General features: G+C 42.3%; 1 protein-coding gene across 3 annotated transcripts in view; it reads right to left on the bottom strand.

Moving 5' to 3' along the window:
- Window positions 1–15,418, bottom strand: part of FMN1 (formin 1) — a 393,819-nt gene extending 378,401 nt beyond the window's left edge. For all 3 annotated transcript variants that reach the window (XM_048854639.2, XM_048854640.2, XM_048854641.2), the window contains exon 1: window positions 15,083–15,418. The gene's annotated coding sequence lies outside the window, so the exon portion shown is untranslated. The remainder of the gene's footprint in view (window positions 1–15,082) is intronic.
- Window positions 15,419–20,979: the final 5,561 nt, after the last annotated feature.

The raw sequence follows: 20,979 nt of genomic DNA, 5'->3' as shown, positions 1-20,979 counted from the left end.
TATGACCTAGCCTGGTCCCCAGACACCCCTTCACTATTCCACCTTCTTGTAAGGCTGCAATATCTTTTTATATGGCCCTCTTCATGGCACCAAAAGCAAACTCTTTGCCTCCCCTTGGCCATGGGCCTCCCATTGTTCTTCCATTGCTCAGCTCCTTCCCCTGGGCTAGCCTTTACCCCACAACTCATGTATGGGCATTCGCACTGCAGATGCCCCTGTTGTCCACAGGCCCAACACTTCCGCGTATCCCTGTTCTCTTCACAAGTTGGACTCTCTTGGGCTGTCTCTTCTTTCTGTTCTCTGGGTGAGAGTTCTGGCCCCCATCCCAGTAGGGCCACTCTCCCTTCCAGTGTCCTTGTCACCCACCGGCATAACATTCCCTCAGACCAGTCTCTGGCTTCCTAGCTCTGGTACCTCTCTACCCATCCTGCCCCCTGTCGCCTCTACTGATTTCTCCCCGCAGGAGCTTTACTATGGCCACCTGTTGCTCTGCATGGTGGTATCTCCAGAATTATTTGGTATAGCTGGCAGATCTGCACCAAATAATTCTGGAGATACCTCTGTGCCTTCCATTGCCTCTGCTCGTTCTCCAGAACTTCCCGCAGCAAGGTCTCGAGCCATCCCCACTATCTGTCAGTCCCTTTCTGCAGAGAGACTGAACCTGGAGTCCAGCATAGGAGGGCACAAGAGCCCTCAGCAAAGAAGGCCTCTGCATACTGTGGCTCCATTGTCTCTTTTCTTCTCTTGTACTGTTTCTCTGCAGTGCACCATAGCCTCTCTTAGTCCTTCTCACTCCGATTATATCAGGATATGCGTCTGGTACCATCTTTCACTGTGCACCAGTGGTCTCTCCACCTCCCCTTACTTCAGGGGCAACTGTGTGCCTGCATTCTCCACCAACTTGTGATGGGGCTCACTCACCATGCTGGTACCTCATGCTGGCCATCTTGGGGATTGGCTTCATAAGTTGGAGCTCCCAGTGGTGCCTCTCCAACCATCATATCTGCTGTCAAACCTACGTAACTCCAAGGACTGCGGAGTCCTCTTCATGACACAGTCCTCCTGCCGTGTCACCATTTGTGCTCTGCCCTGCCATTTGGGGATAGTACTGCAGTCCAATTGCCCAGCCACTTCCCCAATGGCAAGTGGAGGACCCGGGCTCACCCACTACTCCCTGTCCCTGCCCAGGGACCCTTTGAACCAAAGTCACCTAATGCATTCCTTTGCCTCGACTATTGCTGCATTTCCCTGGTCCACTGCCCTGTGACCACAGAACCCTACTCAGTCTCAACAGCCTGTCCAGAGCTCCTTCTCTACTTCCCGGGTCCCTGTCTGCACTACTCTGGAGGGTAGGGATAGGGTCCAGAGTGACCTACACAAAATGGAGGATTCGGCTAAAAGAAATCTGACAAGGTTCAACAAGGACAAGTGAAGAGTCCTGCACATAGGACAGAAGAATCCCATGCATGGCTACAGGCTGGGGACTGACTGGCTAAGTGGCAGTTCTGCAGAAAAGGATGTAGGGGTTACAGTGGATGAGAAGCTGGATATGAGTCAGCAGTGTGCCCTTGTTGCCAAGAACACTAACGGCATATTGGGCTGCATTAGTAGGAGTGTTGCCAGCAAATTGAGGGAAGTGATTATTCCCCTCTATTTGGCACTGATGAGACCACATCTGGAGTAGTGTGTCCAGTTTTGGGCCCCCCACTACAGGAAGGATGTGGACAAATAGGAGAGAGTCCAATGGAGGGTAACGAAAATGATTAGGGGGCTGAGGCACATGACTTATGAGGAGAGGCTGAGGGAACTGGGCTTCTTTAGTCTTCAGAAGAGAAGAGTGAGAGGGATTTGATAGCAGCCTTCAACTACTTGAAGGGGGGATCCCAAGAGGATGGAGCTAGGATGTTCTCAGTGGTGGCAGATGACAGAACAAGGAGCAATGGTCTCAAGTTGCAGTGGAGGAGGTCTAGGTTGGATATTAGGAAAAACTATTTCACTAGGAGGGTGGTGAAGCACTGGAATGGGTTACCTAGGGAAGTGGTGGAATCTCCATACTTAGAGATTTTTAAGGCCTGGCTTGACAAAGCCCTGGCTGGGATGATTTAGTTGGGGCTGGTCCTGCTTTGGGCAGGGGGTTGGACTAGATGACCTCCTGAGGTCTCTTCCAACTCCAATCTTCTATGATTCTATGATTAATCCCTTCCCTGCCAGTGTGGGGGTGAACACGCCATCACACCAACAAAACGTTAAACACTCCTAAAGAGAGGAAATCAGTCAAACGGATTTATGAACCTTGCCAACAAATTCATTGGACCCATAAAGAGATAACTCAGAACATAAGGTTGAAGTCACCAAGATAAGCCACAATGAATGTGTGTAGTGTTTTGTTTACCAAAAAGGGTGATTTTTATATATAAATGCAAATCAAGGGATAAGGTGTAGACTGAGTTGGCCAGGAAAGCATGTTAAAAATGCAGCTAGGATTTCGTTAAAACCTCACCATATCATTCTGCTCAAGCTAATCCACACAGAGCTGTCGGGGGGTGGGGGAGAGGTCCATTAAACAAGATGTTACAGTATTCAAATATTTGAATCACTACTTTATGATCAGATTAAGATAATAAGTGTTAAAATTTATAACCATTACTTGACAGGCACATCTACATGTTATATGTTCATCCACTAAAATTTCCTGATGAAATGTAAAGCCACCGTTACTAACAACATAGGCAGGGAAGATATGATCATGAAAAACTTGGATATCAATAGAAGCAATACCATGCTGGGTCATAGTGTTTTTTTCTGCCTCTCCTTGTCTGATTTGAGCCAGCTGATACTCAGCTAAAAACAAGAATAATGACTGTGTATCATCCTATAGATATCAATGAAGAACAATTTCAATATTTAGAATGTAGCTCTCATCACCGATCCTTGACAGCCACAGCATATGGGGACAGGGAAGCTTCACAGGCAAACCGTAAGAGACGTGTACTGTTTCAGTATTATTTTCTCAGACAATGCTACGTAATTAGAATTGTACATACATTTTTTGTTTCATTAATAGTTTACGATATGTTTGAAGTGATAAACAGGAAAAACTTTTCAGGTTCAACGATGGCTGATTTGTGTGTGAATGAAGCTGAATCTTTAAAGTCAGTGAAATGTTTGGTTTAAACTTTGGAATGTATCATTATAAGACTGCATCAAAAATGCCTGTAAAATAATTTCTGGTACATTCTTTACAAAGAAAACTCATCGTATTCAGATTATTACGCCTAACAATCAAGCATTCAATAATAGGAAGTTATCACAGTGTGTTGTATGGGGCCAATATGCAATGGAGCTGAGAAAATTACATCTGAGATGCAACAGCTATCTTTTCTGCCACCGCCTTGTAAGGAATAAGAAAAAGAGAGTCTTCTACTTGTCCTTTATTCCGAACTAATGAAGTCTCCGCTGAAAAGCCATTTGAAGTTTCATAGCACCAGATTCACTGTGTTGGCTAGAAGAGGAAATCTCAGGTATTTTTTAAGTCATAGGAGCCGGACATAATGATTATCCAAAATGCACTTGTGTCACAAAGAAATCTATTCTCAAGCATTTTCACTACATCAAAAAGGCATGACTTAGTGAGTCATGTAATTTGGTGCTGAAATGGGCAGTAATATCTGTCAAACAATGCAAGGTCAGAAATACACAGGATCATACTTGTCTTTAACAGGTAAAATTTTTTCCTTCCATTCTGTGGTTGCTATTAAAAGGTCAATATTTGCGAACAATTACCACAGCTCACTGTCTAAAACACTGCAGTTATTTCCTATTTCAACTGTAGGATAATGATGCCATTTTCCAGATACAACTATATGGCAACTCTTGGAAAATGCTGACTCAAAGCAATCACCATACATTGCTTGATGTTCACCCTAAACTATGGAGGTATTGTATGCATGTTGTCAACACTTACTCATAAAACTCTAGTGTCGAATACAAAGTCTACATATTGTACAACCATTTCATAGAGAAGTGGTTAGAATTATTGGTTTAGTACACAAGCACAAGTGTACCTGTAGTTAACATACAGTATATTTCTCATCCTGAGTACAGAACATACTTCTCTGCACAGTGCTTTTCAGTGATAAACGTAATGAAAAAAGGGAACATTTTTAACAGATACTTCAACCTTGTCTTCAGTGCAATACACTCCATTTTTCCCCACCATATCAAAAAATGTGATCAATCAGGATGCCCACCAGTTTATCTCATTTCAAGACCAGCTCCTCAAATGTTCTGGCAAGATATCTGAAGATACCTACACCCTTTGTTGTGCCAGGTTGGCTTTGTAAGCTTGCAAGTTCCTCAGACAGTTATCTGATATCCATTATCAACACCTCACATCATTCTCAGTAGTTAGTCAGTGATATTTGAGCTTTCTTCCAGTGCTATCCTAAAACAAATATATTTTGTTGTAAGCTGAATAGTTAGTTTTGCTTTCCTGCAGAGAGATTCAATCCTTTGTTTGTTGCCATAATGTATTATTCAGTTTTTACTTTGTGTCTTTACCAGCACTTTACATATAGTCAGTTTTACTATTTCCCTTATAAGTTTCCCATTTTGTTCATGTTGGTTTTTCACTAAGGAACAGGGAACAAAAACACTTTTAGAAAAATATAAAACTGATGGTAAAATCATAAAAAGTAATAGGGGAGATTCAAGTATTACAAAAACCTATATTTTAAAAAACCTTAACTATATTTCAGTTTGATTGTGTCCTTAAAGTGGAACATTGCTGTTTCATGCATCTCATAATAAACATCATTTGTATAGCACCTTAGGTCTCAATTACACTTCAGAGACAAAAAGACTCTGACATACCCTTGCTTTGTGGGCTTCCTGTGTAAATTAGACATACGACAGCAAGGGATGATATAAACAAAGGAGGACAAGGATTCCAACAGTAAAATATGGTGTGCTGTAAAAATGCCATCCTTGATATTTCTCTTTCTATCTCTTTTTTTTTAGTTAATTCAGTTGATTTGGATGGAAGTCAGTCCTCCATCACTAACTGCAAGAAGTGAACTTAGTCACAATTTTTTGTCAAAATACTTTTTGAAAATTTCCACATTGTTGAAGTTTTTAGTTCTCCCCTAATCTCTTTCTCTCCCCACCCCTTTTTCCCTTTTCCACTACCTCTCTTTTTGCCATGAGCTGCAATAAAGTAAATAATGTCCAGAATTTTTCATCACTGTAATTTTTTTAATTTTCTCCAAGTTTGGGAAAAGTTATGCAATAGCAGCATTATATAATTTCATTTTTCTTTTTGCCACACTGTAACTATTTCAAAGTTGGAAGTTTTGAAAAGTTAGATTGGATAAAGGAAAAAAAAAAAGAAAACAAAATCCTGGCTATCATTCATTCTATTACTTTCAGTGGTGAAAAAGGGGAACAACATGGAAAAAATCTAGATTTTAAAAATGTCAGTCTTTGAAAACCAAAATTAAACAAATTTTGCTTTGTTTCTTAATGTGCCATCCAAAAATTTCATCTGCAGCGATACATGCCTCAGGCTATGGCACTGCTTTATACCTGTGCCAGTTTGTGGTGTGGATGGGAGTAAGGGGTGTGTACCAGGTCTCAAGTTTCAATAGGCCTCCACCTCCACAGTTCGAGTGCACTAAACCCTTTTCTTCCTGACCCTTATTCAATTAATAAAGGTCCCTGTCTCCCTGTTTTCACCAGTAGTACCAAGCTGCACTGATTACATCAGTACAGTTTTGCACCACTCTTGTGATCAATATGAGTGAACGTGGATCCTGCTCTGAGACCAGCTGCCTGGTCAGTGACTCAGTGACCATGGCTCAGTGACCATACCAGTGGCTCAGTGACCATACCAGTGGTTAATCCATGTGTGGTGGGAGTATACCATCCTCCATGACACATCCCAGAGCAGCAGGAACATTCACCTCTCCTGGGATATTTCAGAAGCAAGAGTAGATGGGCATTAAGCAGACTTCAGCCTGGTGCCGGGAACACATCAAGCACTCGAGGCTCCTGTACAGGAGGGCAAAAGATTCCAACAGTCACTCTGGGAGGGCTCATCATACATGTCCCTTCTGTTAGCAGCCAGTCCAGCTGATATCAAGGCTCTCAAATACAGAATCTGAAGTAACTAATGATGTTCTCCTCAATTCTGCTGGCCTCATTGTCAGATGGGATGCTCACCAACGTTGCCTGTGTTAACAGTAGTATTGTGTTTACTGCAGCCCTACAAAAGTATTTTAGGCAGTTTACAGACACACAAAATGCTTAGAACTGAACGGCTCAATTCTGCAAACTGATCTCAAGGGGCAGAAACTTACTCCCACATTCAGCTCTGTTGACTTCACATGAGATTCTCTGCAAGAGCAAGGGTCCTGTTTGCATGATGAGCCTCTAAACAGATAACATACCCACAGGAACTGAGAAAGGATACCCAGTTTTTCCTTTTCCCCCGTTACTGTAACTCTCAAATTCCAGTTTAGATTTGCAGTTCAGCCTTCATTCTTCCCCTCTCCTAGTGCCCCAAATGTTTCCTTCCATGTTCTCTCACATGACCCTTTATCCTTCGTCAGCACTTTATCCTTAGATTTCCCTTTGTACAGACTCCCTTTCTATGGACTGGGTCCATAGAAGTCAGAGGGATGCCAAGGCATGCTGCTGCTTCCGGATGAGAAGTCCTTTCTCCCTTTGGTTTGAGCCTTTATATGTTGCCCCTGAGAGGTGTTTGGTGAGGCTCCAGTTCCAGGTGTTGCCAGGAATACCACTTGTGGCTTATTGCCTCAGAGCAGTTCCACCACTTCTGGTGGGCCCATTCTGCCCCTAATTCACTCCTGGTCATGGGGGAGTTTCTTTTTCTGGGAAGCTGGGTCTTTAATGCAGTGTTAGGAAGGAGACTGCTGGGGACATATTTACCCACAAAATATTTTGGAAGTACACAACAAGATTTTCACTAGTAGGCTTTGTTATTTAAGGCATTGTTTACATTTAGTTATGCAAACTGGCAAAGCACCGCTAGTGTAGGCAGAGTTATATTGTTATAGAAGTACTTATGCTGGCACAGTTTATTCTGATTCAATGACACACTGACATAAGCACTTTTAGACCACTGTAACTGCATATACACTAGGGCTTTTACCAGCATAGCTATGTTGGCAAAATAAATAAATAAATAAATTTCACACCCCTAATTGACATAGATATGCCCATAAAATGTTTATGTGTAGACCATCATATTAATCTCAATTCACTGCAAGAGATTTGTTAATTTACCAGGTGCACCACTAGCCTCCCAGTCCCACATCATCCCACTCCCTCCTTCACCCACTTCAACTTCACATCCCAGTTCATGTTCCCACAGCTTCTCCTCCCAATCCCAGCGCTCCCCACACAACCTTTTCTCAGGGTCCCATCACATGCTCTCCCCTGCCCACATCCCACCAATCCCCTTTGTTCCAGTCCCTTCTCAGTCTCCCTCTCAGGCACCCCTAACCCAGCTGCTACCATACCCCCCCCCCCATGACCCTATATTCCAGTCAGGTTTTTTCCTTCTCCATCTGCCAGCCCGGGCACTAGGAGGAGCAGCATTGAGAGTTCAGGTGAGGCAGTCTCTCTGCTCTCAGTTTCTGTTCCCAGCACCATAACAACCCTTGGCTGCCAAGAGGAGCAACTGCAGCTAAAGTTCTGCTTCACTCCTGTACCATGGGCTGCAATATACCCAATATAGGCAATATGATCAGAGAACGTAGCTGCTAATTTTCACACGCTCATAACTTGGCCAAATGTGGGTGGATTTTCTCAGGGATAGCAAAAGGCACATTCCTGATACCATCAAGGGGTCAACGAAATGGTTTTAAGAATTTTCTAACACAGTCTAAACATTTTTTCCCAAAAAAATTCAGCTTGCGACACACCAGGCATGGAAAATGTCAAGTTCTGTGCAATTGAAAACATAGTTATAATGGAAAGTACCAGCTCTGCCTATAATATTTAGACTGAGTATCTGGAAAAATTTCATTATAAAGTTTCTTTTGCAGGACTGCAGATGAAGCAATGAGAGGCCCACTTCTGGCGGCTGCTGAAAACCCCAGCTAACTAATCTAAGGCCTTGTTGCAAGTCCACGTACTGACCAGTAAGACCCTCTCTCTTTAAAGATGCCATGTCCCCAGCTAATTGGTACTGCAGCACCTCCTGGAGTGAGGCTGCCCTTGTAGCCCTACTATACAATTGCATTCTGGCTGCAAGGGGCAGGGTGCTTTCCACCTTGCTTTGACTGATTTAAAATCCTTGACAAACGTTAAATTCATCCTCATGCCATCCCTAGCTGCATTTATCCCTGTTTTGCTTGTGGGATAACTAAGGAACGAAGATTGAGGAACATGCCCAAGATCACAAGGGATTTAGTGTCAAAGACAATATTAGAACTTGGGAGTTCCTGGAAACCAGTCCATGTGCTGACCATATGCTGAAACTGTTAAAAGTTTCAAAATGTTTGAAATGCCTCTAGGCTAGAAGGGAGTATTTTTCAAAAATCTGTAAATGAAACTGATGTTATGATTATTTAATCCATTTTAAAATGAATGTGGGATTTGTTTCTCAACAACAGTATTAAATGGATATTCTGTGCTTTGCTGTTTATGATCTAGGGCAATAAATATGCTCTAATCAAAGGGAGTTTGAAAACAACTATGAAGTATAAATTCCCCTTCAATACATAAGCCAAATGCTCACAATTGTAAGAGGCTTTGAAATGCAAAATGTATAGTCATCGCTGGGTACATGCACAAGAGGAGCATGTGGACAATATTCAGCTGACCTTACAAATTGAGGCAAAAATTAATTATAGGCAAGAAGAAACATTTTTGCCTCTGGGTATGGAGGTCTTATTTAGAAAAGATATACTAGTTACTATTCAGCTGATATTGCAAGTAACACAAACAAGATAAAAGTTGAATTAGCCCTACTGCAACAGCTTGTACGGGCCTCTATCCATGTCTCAAATATAATCCTTTGTCTCCTGACAGAATGACTGTGTTATCAACAAAAGTAAAACAAAACAAAACAAAAAAAAGTGAATAAAAATCTGACACTTCTAGCAGAGAAAACAGTGTAAAACTGTAGTATCCCATCTGGGAGGTTTTTTTAGTCCTTTTGTAGAGAACTGTGTACTTCTGACTGGTTATTTTATTTGTCATTTCTGGTCAACTTACAGAAATCTATACGTATATTTTACCAACACTATTACCTTAACCAAACTTTTAATCTCATCAAAAAGATATCCAGTTCATTTGGCAGGATCCATTTTCCATAAACCCATGCTGATTGATATTATATTACCTTCCTTCAATTCTTTATTAATTGAGCACCATATCAGCCATTCTATTATTTTGCCCGAAATCAATGTCATGCTGGCAGGTCTATAATTAGCTAGGTCATCCTGTTTACCCTTTTAATATATTACCACAATATTAGTTTTCTTCTAATCTTCTGAAACTTCCCATGTGTTCCTAGAGTTATTGAACAGCAACCCCAGCAAGCTCCTTGGCCAGCTCTTTTAAAAATTCTTGAATGTAAATTATCCAGACGTACTGATTCTTAAATGTCTAACTTTAGGAGCTGTTGTCTGACATCCCTTTGAGTTACTATTGTAATGTAAACTATTTCATTATATGATTTGACCACATCTGGGTTTTTTTCGTAACCACAGAACAAGAATATTTATCGAACATGGCAGCCTTTTCTGCATTCTTATTGATGTTATTATTATTATTCCCTCTAGTAATTGACCAATACTATTGTTAGAACATAAGAACGGCCATACTCTTTGTGTCCTTTTGCATCCCTTATTAATTTTCTACAATTTCTAGCTTCTAATTTATATTAATTACTACCAACTTCCCATCCCCCTTCATTTTTTTTTTAAGATGACTACTTCGCCTCTAAGGCAGGTTGTTTTTTAAAGTAGTGTGGCCTTCTTTCTTGATTGTAGCATTGAGTAAAATGCTTTAACAATTCCCAATCATTCACAATTTTTCTGTTTAAATTCTTTCTCCCAACTGATATGGCTCATAAGTGTTTTTGGCTTTGAAAACTAGCCTTTAAAGCACCAACTATATATATTACTGTGTTGGGCTTTATTCTATTTGTACATAATAAACATGGTTAACTCATGATCACTTGTACATAAGTTACCACTAATTTTTAGTTCTATGATCAATTCCTCTTTATCTGTCAAGATGAGGTCTAATATATAGAATTCCCTCATGTTGGATGCAATGCTTCTTAAGTTAGGAAATGGTCATCTATAATATTTAGAAATTCCAAAGATGTTTTAGTACTGGCAGTATAAAACCTCCAGCATATGTCACTCAGATTGAAGTCTCCTACAATCAAACAGCTTTTTTCCTACACAACATAGATAAGGTGCTTAAGGAGCTGGCCATCCTGTCTCCTAGTATGATTTGGCAGTCAGCAGCAGACATCAACTAACACCCCATCCAGTTATTGATCCATAAGCATTCAAGATCATTTTCTTACAAGGTATCAGTGACTCAGAAACAGGTAATGTTATTTCTGACAGAGTGCCACTCCCTCTCCCTGTTTGTTCACTTGATCATTCCTAAATAGGTTATAACTATTTTGAAGTATCAGAAGGATAGCCGTGTTAGTCTGGATCTGTAAAAGCAGCAAAGAGTCCTGTGGCACCTTATAGACTATCAGACGTATTGGAGCATAAGCTTTCATGGGTGAATACCCACTTCGTCGGATGCATATAGTGGAAATTCAGGTTTCAGTAAAGCCAACTAAGTCGAATTTATGCTCATAAATGAGCAATTTCTCTTGTTTGTTTCTCAAACTTCTAGTATGAGAGCATCAGCAATTTGTTCCTTCATTTGTTCCTTCTTTTTGCCCTCCCCTTTTGTTATTAATTCAATGCCATCGTGACTTGTCAACCTGTGCCCAGGAAGATTGGTTTCCCTTTTATTGAGATGGAGGCCATCCAAACTGTTCAGCCCCCTCTCCCTATGGAAGGTGGACCAGTGTTCGACAAAATCAAACCCCTCTACTTTATACCACTTACCTAGCCAGTGGTTCACTTCCAGAATTTTCTGACCACCTCTCAAAGCGAGGGAAAAATGTTACTCTGAGGGGATCTACTCTGAGGGAATGTTACTCTGAGGGGATCTAGCTACCATCTCCGGCTACAGAGAGCTGTAAGATCTGCTGCTGTAGAAGAAAGCTGGGCAGGGTAGGGCCCTAAGTTGTTCACCTGATCAGGAATAATAGTAATGGTAAGTATAGAGTTTCCTGGTTATGTTTGCTTGGTATGGAGGGACAATAGCATTCCAAAGTGTGTCATTAAAATGACATACCAGCCCCTAGATTATGCTTATCCCTAAACGACTCAGTGAAGAAACATGAAAGTACAGTAAGCCTGTCAGCCATCACCAGCAAATGCCAGCTATAAAAAGCAATGATGAGTAGCGGAAAACAGCAAGTGAAGTGGGAATAAAGGAATAAGTACATTGATGCAATCCTAATATAATTGTACACACACTTAGCGCTCATACTCCAGTTACCAAGTCCACAAAACATAAGCACATTATAGCCCTCTGATAGCTGCATGACACAGGCAAAAGGATTCCCTATTTCCTATTAAAAAGATCTTTGACCCTTTTATTTCACTGCTTATCAAAGTAACAAAAAAAGTCAATAGAATATAGTCTACAAACACAAGTTATGTAATTAAGTATGGTCATATACATACAAGTCATAAGATCAGAGCTTAGTTCATTCAACAGAAGAATGCTCTTCCATGTATACCAGTTCCTGCCAAAATGGATGAAGCAGGATTAAAGCTAACAAACACATTTGTGAAAGTGCTGGGGGAGGGGGGTGAGAAAGTAATTCTTGGAAGAGGTAGTACTAGAAGTACATATAACAATAGGAATGTTTTTCTACTCACCCCTTACATAAATACTGCATACTAAATACATTTTCTTTAAGTCAGAAAGATGGCTCATCTTAGAACCTTAAATTAAAAAAAGGATTGGGGTTTATTACAATGTTACTTCACAGTCTGGGGTTCTGATCCTATAAACACTTATGTACATAAGTAACTTCAGAATTTAGAAAAGATTTCCTCATTAAAGACCTGAGATTATATTAACCCTTTACATTTACATGTATTCAGTAACAATATTGGAAAGGTTGAAGTGTTCTTTGCCATTGGGGCTGCAGGAACTGTCATTCTTTGCCTGGTTGATGACACAAAACAAAGCATCAGCTTTCCCGTATCTTTGTAATATTAAATGGTTCAGTAATTTTTTAGTAAGAGTTTACACTTGTTGTTTAGTTTAGTAAGAGTTGACATTGTTATTAATTTATTTCAGTAAAGCTAATATATCTGAGCAAGTCATTATCTTTGACATTTATCCACTCTCCCTTGTGGCCTCATCTCGTTGTGAAACTTCTAAAGAGTTGGGTTCCTTTCTGTGAACCCTACTCGTCTTAGCCCTGGTCTACACTAGGACTTTAGGTTGAATTTAGCAGTGTTAAATCGATGTAAACCTGCACCCGTCCACACGATGAAGCCCTTTTTTTCGACTTAAAGGGCTCTTAAAATCGATTTCCTTACTCAACCCCTGACAAGTGGATTAGCGCTTAAATCAGCCTTGCCGGGTTGAATTTGGGGTACTGTGGACACAATTCGACGGTATTGGCCTCCGGGAGCTATCCCAGAGTGCTCCATTGTGACCGCTCTGGACAGCGCTCTCAACTCAGATGCACTGGCCAGGTAGACAGGAAAAGAACTGCGAACTTTTCAATCTCATTTCCGGAGACTGCGGGAACTGTGGGATAGCTACCCACAGTGCAACACTCCAGAAGTCGACGCTTGCCTCAGTACTGTGGAAGCACTCTGCCGAGTTAATGTACTTAATGCACTTAGAGCATTTTCTGTGGGGACACACACACTCGAATATATAAAAACGATTTCTAAAAAAACGACTTCTACAAATTCGACCTAATTTCGTAGTGTAGACATACCCTGAGTGCACAGGGACTGCCAGGGCTCCTGCACACCTTGTAAAAGGGAAGGGAAGGGCCTGAGATAAAGCTCTGTATTAGGACAATAAGTCATTTATATGCTGTGTTTCTTTTTGAATTGTTCAGCTGAGAAGTGTTTCTAGGATATTCTCATTTTTCTTTCAAATGTTTGACTAAATGTGGGGGCATAATGTTCACAGAAATATTTAACTTTTATCCATGCTTCTATAGGTATGTATGCCTCCATCCCAACATACTTTCCAAAAGTGTTAAGAAACCCTATGCCAACTGCTAACTTCTCACTATGCAGTTAACGTAGATATGCACACATAGCTGTGCACTTTACAAGCTTTGTGAAAAAATGTATTCCAGGTGCAGAGAACCTGATTTTCAAGGGGGCATATCTCAGTCAAGTCAAAAGGAATTTTCACTGGAACCTTAGAAGGTACTTCTCAAAAAGGGCCAATTTCATATCAAATATTGACTTCCTAGCCCCAGACATTTTGGTTGGAAAACTGTTACAAAAGAAAGAAAGAAAGTAGTAGTTTTTTATTTTCTAATAATGAAACACTGACACTTCTGCCTCCCTCCCATTTTCCCTCTAATCAAAAAAGGCTGAACAGTTTCTGCTGAAACTTGCCAAAACAAATAAATTCATCTCTAAGCAGAGGCCAAATTAGGATTATTTCTGCCTGAAAGATAAAAAATTTCAGAAAGTTACATCTGTTTAACTTAATTTTTATACTTGCTTGTGTTATTGATATAGTTCTACAAATAAGACTTGTTCATGTATTATTATACAATTACAATTAATACTTAGCACATGCATAGCACTTCTCAAAGTGTTCTATGCACAATCAGATAATGGACGCTTTATGATGCTCAGTAATATTAGATAGGATTTGGATCATTTTTTCCCCACTTTTTGTTGACTAAATTATTGTTTTTCATTAGTTCATCTTTAAAGAGGTCCTAGAAAGCAAGGAAATATTGTTACTCCCCAACACACATACAGGCTTCACAGATGAAGAGCCAGCCTAAATCAATTGCACAAAGCCATATAATGACACAGCAGCAGAACTAGGATTCAGAACTTGGGTATTTCTGGTCCCCAGACCAATGATCTGGCCACTGGAACAATGTCTCAACTGATATAATAGCGTGCTTCAGAAAGGAGAATCTATTTTAATTACCTACATACACATAGCCTTTGACATGTGTGTGTTAGGAAGACCCCAGAGTAGAGCAATGATAATGTTTTGCCAATATATTGTTGATACACACAGTTTCTTCGGGGGGGGGGGGTGGCCTCTTAATTAAAAAAAATCAGAGAAAACAAAGTTATGGGAAAGTATATACAGTACACCAGGACTTTGTATATAACCTTACACAGGATAGAGTTGAGCAGTCTCCTATTTTCCACGGTGGTTCCTCCCAAACTCTACACATTGAGAAAGACAGATTGTTTGAATGCTGTAAACATTAATCATGTGTCTTCTAGTCACCCACCCTCCCCAGTGCAGGAAGGGATTTGCATCCATCAAAGCCCGCTATAGGGGGAACTTGTAACCACCCCCCAGTCCAAGCCTTGCTGCATCCGTCTTGCAGCAGGAGAAGAGGGAAGGGACCGCACACAATTCTGACAGTTTTCAGAAACAAACAAAAATAACCCAGCGACATCTTGCCTTAATACAGCTGGTAGGAGGTGGGGAGAACTAACAGGGCTGCAAGGGAAACTAATAAAGGCAAGAGAGAGATCCCCGCTTCTGCCTCTGCCCAGGAGCTATTTATAAAGCAGCCGCAGCAGCAGCAGGAGGAGAGAGCTGGCAATAAAGATTTTCTCTCCCCCTTGTGTTCTGCACTCGCGCGGTGACTGCGAATAAATCCGAAGTTTCTTTCCGGCGAGCGGGCAGCCCTGCGCTGTGGCGGGAGGAGACACTGCCGGGAAGCGGAGGGACAGAGCGGAGCAGGCAGACAGACGGACGGACGAAGGGTTGTTACCTTGGAAGACGCGCAGTCCTCGGCTCGGCTGCTGCTGCTCCTGCAGGTGCAGAGAGGCGCTGCCCAGTCCGGTTGCTGCGGCGGCGGCTGCCCGCGCGCTAATCCCGCTCCTCTCCTCCTCCTCCTCAGGGTGACCACTGCCGCCGCCTGGCACTTACAGCCTGCCCCCGTCTCGCCTGCCGGGCTCATTCGCAGCAAAGGAGCCCGCGCGGGGCAGCTCCACAGAGAGGGGCAGGGCCGGTGCCGGTGCCAGGGCAGCTGCCTCGAGCTCCTGGCTTGACGCGGGAGCCAAGCGGCGCAGCAGCGGATGGGGCCTGGGCGACAGCAGCAGCCAAAATCCCCGAAACAAGGGAGCAGAGGAGCAACCTCCCCTCCCCCCCCCGACCCCCAGCTAGATTGCAGTGGCTCTCTGCCCCCCAGGGACCATCCATCCATCACCACCCATTCCCTTCCCTGCCCCACCCCCTTGCCAACAAACGCGTGTGTGTTTGGGGGTATTTTCTGGTCCTGTGAAAGTCACTGCTCATGTGGGTTGCTGTTAAATCCCCATGGCAGAAAACATTCCCCTGCAACGTCTGGGCTTCTCAGGCTGGCTATATCTGTCTTGCTGCTCTCCCGGGAGCATCCATGAAATCGTCCTCCCCCGAGCCCAGCATCAAGGCGACCTGGAGCAGGATTATTTGTTTTGATGGAAATAGGGCTTTTAGGGAAATAAGCTCCACTTTGGAATTTACATCATCAACAAAAAGATAATCAGCGCCCAGCCTTCTGAGTTGCTTCCTATATAAAAGCGCAACCCAGGTACTTCCTAACACTCAAAGCTACAAGAACCGTCCCTGCAGTTGTTTTACTTTAATTCAAACATGGGCCATAGAGGAGCTGAGCTTGTGGAGGCTAAAGAATCTATTTTCTTACCTAAAAATCTTTCTGATATTGTTCATTGAAACATTCAGTTCTGGAGCAAAGCAGGGAAGAAGCAAAAGACCCTTATTATTTTATTACACATATGATTTATAAAGACACAATTTTTAAAAGCTGCAATTAATATAGCCTTCTGTGAGACATTAATAGTGACTGTACAATTTGGGAGGAAAAATGGCATTTTGATTCCAGCCATGCTTGAAGACCTTTGTAAATGTTAACACATTACAATGACATCTCATGCTTAGGCAAAATGTAGCATCTCTTGTAGCTACACATGTGGTTCTGCTTAGATTCATTAACAAGACTCCAACACTAGAGGCCCACAACCTAATGAAGGATATGAGTGCTTCCTGCAATAAACAGGTGTTGATAAAATCAGCTCATAACATGTGAAGGACAGGTCTTTCATAAACAAAATTAAATCTTAAAGTAAATAATGATTAATAATAATTAAAGTCATTCACTTGCTACTTCTACCTAAAATTCTTGAGATCTTTTCTGATCATTTTAAACTTCTTTTCATCACTGCAGATAATTCTTAAAGTTGTAGAAACTTGATATTTTGCTCATGATATACTTGCCATCTCCCATCTAGTAACCTACAAGTTTGCACTACCTTACCTATAACATCACTATTTCACATCATAGTCAGAGACAAATACTGTGAACAGAACAGAAAACAGATATACCAGTTCCAAGTACTTTGAAAAGTTAGTTGTTTTCTTTTTAAAATGTGTTATCTCAAAGGGAGATGAATTATTATACTTTGCTGATAGAAATTTCACTTTTTGGGTGCATTTGTACTCTGATAAGGAGACAGAGGAAAGACTGTACATGTAAAATGACCAACATTACACAATTATGTCAACCTGCAATGTAGGGCACATGGAAAGCAAAACCTAATCTCTGAGAGGTTTCCGCTTCATCTGCGCTCATCAGTGTAATCAGCTTTTCATCTTGACATGGGATAAATGCAACCTCCCTGCTGCTTCATTTACCCTACAGAGACAGCTACTGTAGATTTGTATAAAACAAAACAAGTACAGAGTTTAGGAGGAAGTGTCTTGACTTAAATTCCCTGCAAGTATCCCATTCTTAGGGCACATTGAAGTTTGAGGTCTTCTACCAGCAGAGTTCCTACCCAGGTTAGATATGAAAACCATTCATTATATATTTAATATGGCAGTTGAGCTACCATCTGAGGAACTAAGACTCACTTTTAGCTGAACTATAATTTTGTTAGTTTGTAGATGGGAAATAGTGGTACTTATTGCTCAAAGAAGAGCTCAGCAGCACTCAAAGATGAATTTCCTGAACAACTTCAGGCTCCATTCAGTGGAAATAATCAAGGTGATTGTATGGTTGTATTGCTTAGTTCAACTGGGTATGCAAAGGTTCCTACAACTGGAGATTCATAGCAGGAGAACAAATAAGTGCCTCCTTTACACATAGTAATATTCCTGCAAGGAAAGGAGCAAAGTGTCTTGTGAACTGTGGCTCTGTCACCCTCCCAATACATAAACAATTTCACATTGACACTAGTTCTCCAAAGCAAGAAGTAACATCTAAAGTGCAAAAGTGCTAGGGGACAGGAAAAGTAACTCGAAGCATTCTAACCAAAACCTACCAGAGTAGAGTACTGTGTAGGGAGGACAAGAAAGAAATATCTTTATTTATGGGAAATATAAAGACTAGCAACACATTTTTCCAAGGGTGGGAAAATATGTTTTGCTTACATACCATGGGATTTAGTTTTTTCAATACAACTTGCCCTTCAAAAAGTTACTCTTGACTTCAGCAAGATGCTCATAAGCACACATTATACCCACACCAATCCGGCCATTTTGGGTGGTCCAACCGTGGACTCTTTTCTCTTTCCCCGAGGGGGCCTATCGTGATGTTCCAGAAAAGGTGTGAGGGAGGGACTCAAAGTTACAGTTATTGCAGAAAAGGGCATGCCCCTGTCACAGACTCCTTTCACAGCCACTATTCTTCCATTGAGTTTCTCTCCATCCTACTTTCAGGGTCATAGGGCAGGGCTTGAGCAGCTCAAAGTCAGATTTCTTGGCTAAGGTCAGGATGGTGTCAGGTCCCAGATTCAGGGCAGGGGGCAGAATCCAAGTCAGAGCCAAAGTTGATGCCAGGACCAGAGTCAGTCATGACAGCCTACCTGAGCACTTCCTGGTATGCCTGTGGGTTTATATGGAAGCCAAAGGACCATTCAGGAGCCTCCCAGGAAGCTGCCAAATCAGGTCTGTCAGGCAGGATTTCCCATAGTGTACATCCACTGTGATCTGCAAGTTGCCAGGAGCAACCTATTTACAGCTGCTGCCAAGTGGCAGTGTGGAGGTGTTAGTTACCTGGTTAGTCTGCTGACCCAAGTTTGAGTCCTAGCGCTCCTTACAGCTATCCGTGGAAAGGCAGTGGCTCTGCAAAATACTGCATCTTCCCTCCTAGCAGAGAGAGTTTTCTATCTCCCTTACAAGCCACTACAGGAGGGATGTCAAACTTTCATTAGAGAGGGCTGAGTCCCATTTTTAATTATGGGACATGAACTGAGACACAAAATTAGGATTCCATACTCCCCCTCAACCCATAGAAGAATGTCCACTGCTGTCAATGGGAGGTTTACACAGATGATATGGCCCTTATCTACTAAATAAGCTCTGGGTTTTTATTTGTTCAGAACTTTGATGAACACATTTTCCCATCAGGAAATGGAAGATCACGGCTATTTCCACCTCCTCCCTTCCCTCTCAATCCTCCCGTTTTCTTCATTCTCTGTTCTCTGTCCTTGTGGTTTTCCCCTGCATTCCTTCTGCACTTTCTTTCCTGCAGCAACTCCCAATCCCCCCCTCACCCCATGCCCTTTCCCCATTCTAAAGTAATCAGCAGTTAAATAGCTAATGTTTATATGCAAGTCTCATCACTGGGCAGAGTTGACACGCCAGTGTAATTAATAGGGAATAGAGGAGTTCAAATCTCCCAATGCCATTGCTTCAAGATGTCTCCAAACTCAGAAAATCATCACTTCATCAGCTTACACTTGATTCACATTTGGAAAGTTAGTTTTGCAACCAGAAGAGCTAGAATTCTTCCTCCTTCTCCCCCACCACCAAGGGGGGGGGGGGAGCTTAGATTCTGTATAATCTACATCTGTCATATCTGTATAGGGTACAATAGAAGGTCACACATTTTGGGTATGTCTATACTGTGTTTTAAACCCCATGGCAGTGAGACTCAGAGCAGAGTCTATAGACTCAGATTTGTGGGGCCTGTGCTACAACACTAAAAACAGCTATGTTGACCTTAGGGCTCAGGCTCTGAAACCCATCCTCAACCCCAGGGTGCAGACCGCAATCCTGGACAGCTGATTTTAGCCTCAGAGCATGAGCCCGAGGCTGTAGAGCTGGGCTCTAAGATTTGCTACAGGAGGTTTTAACACCACACTGTAAACATACCTTTTGTTACTTCTGCAGGCCAAGAACACTTCACACACCAGGAGCTCTTGTGTCTTCCTCCATTCTCCCTCACAAGCTTTCTGTGCCACCCTCCCATCCCCTTCTGTTTCAGGGACTCCTTGCAAGGCTCCCATCTCCTTCCTCTTGCCCCATGCTCTGTACATTCCCCCACACTCTCCAACAGGGGCTCTGTGATGCTCCCTTCTCCCATGTCTCCCTTAGCACCATCTCAGTGCCTCTGGGGTCCCCCCATGCCCTCCTTCCCCTACCATTGTCATCCATTCTCCTATTCCCATGCCAGAAACTGTGTCCCCCACCATGACAGGAAATTAGTGTGATCCCCCATTCACCCCATGCCTGGGACTGAATTTCCTGCATCTCCCCCACCACCCACCAGGTCAGGAGCTCTGTGTGCCCTCCATTCCCACCTCCTGGGGAACAGCAGCCAATCTGGACTGTTGCAGGAGGTAGACAGTGCTCTTCCATCTCCTTTCAGGAGCCAGAGAACTTTTTAGGTGCGGGGGGAGGAGGAAGAACGGAAAACCAAGCTCAGGGCTCCCCCACTCCTGTCAACAATGGATTGATGTGCTCTCTGTTCCTCTTCCTTTTCCATCCTGGCAACACTCTGAGATAGAGGGAGCAGGATGAATCACCCCTTCAGCTGTTGGAGAAGCAAAGTGAGGCTGGGGGAACAGGCAGATTGTGGGCTAGGGAGACAGAATTAATGTGAGGGCTGGAGGTGCATAATTAATTGCTGAGCTGCGGAATGGACAGATAGCGGGCAGGAGACACAGAAGTCATTAGGTAGAAGTCGGAGGTTTGGGAGAGAAGCTGGAAGCTCTGCTCTATCTGGCAGCCTGCAAGTGCTCCTGCCGTGCGGGCCAGAATCACTCAGTACATTTAGGACAACACTAGTTGTCACCTATGCATGCACACAAACCAAAACCACCATAATAAAAAGATTATAAGTCTCATGATTTCAAGGGGGGTGGGGTCTCCCTCATAATTTTTGAATTCTTGGGGCTGGAAATACTGGAATTATAATAAATTGTTAAGAACCCTGTTAAGCTCAGAATGATAACTGTAAAATATATATAAAGCACGTTAGTATGAATGCTACACCTGCCAATGGAGTGGTAAATAAGATGTAGATTATGAAAAATAGAATTACCTTCTAGTGATAAATAATTTAACAGGAATTAATTGTCCAACAAACATTTTATTGGAATGGAATTGTCCTCAGCTAGCGTGCAAGGCTGTTGAGGTAACTGATCCCTAACTGTACTCTCCCCTCCAATTATGCAGCTCTGATTGGTTCTAAATGTCTGTTTGTATAATCTCTATGTGGTTATTGCTGAATAACCATGATTCAATTGTAATATGATGGCTATGGACATGTCAGTTGGAATTGAACCATGAACCTCTGGATAGAACAGCATAAGATGCTATTGCCTGAGCTAAAGAACCCAAATCCAGAGTTCAAAATGTAGCAGACAAAGCTATGTATGGACT

Source organism: Caretta caretta, chromosome 6, assembly GCF_965140235.1.
Source record: "Caretta caretta isolate rCarCar2 chromosome 6, rCarCar1.hap1, whole genome shotgun sequence".
NCBI lineage: Eukaryota > Metazoa > Chordata > Testudines > Cheloniidae > Caretta > Caretta caretta.
The sequence above is the reverse complement of the archived record's forward strand: the minus strand, read 5'-3'. Positions and strand labels throughout refer to the sequence as shown.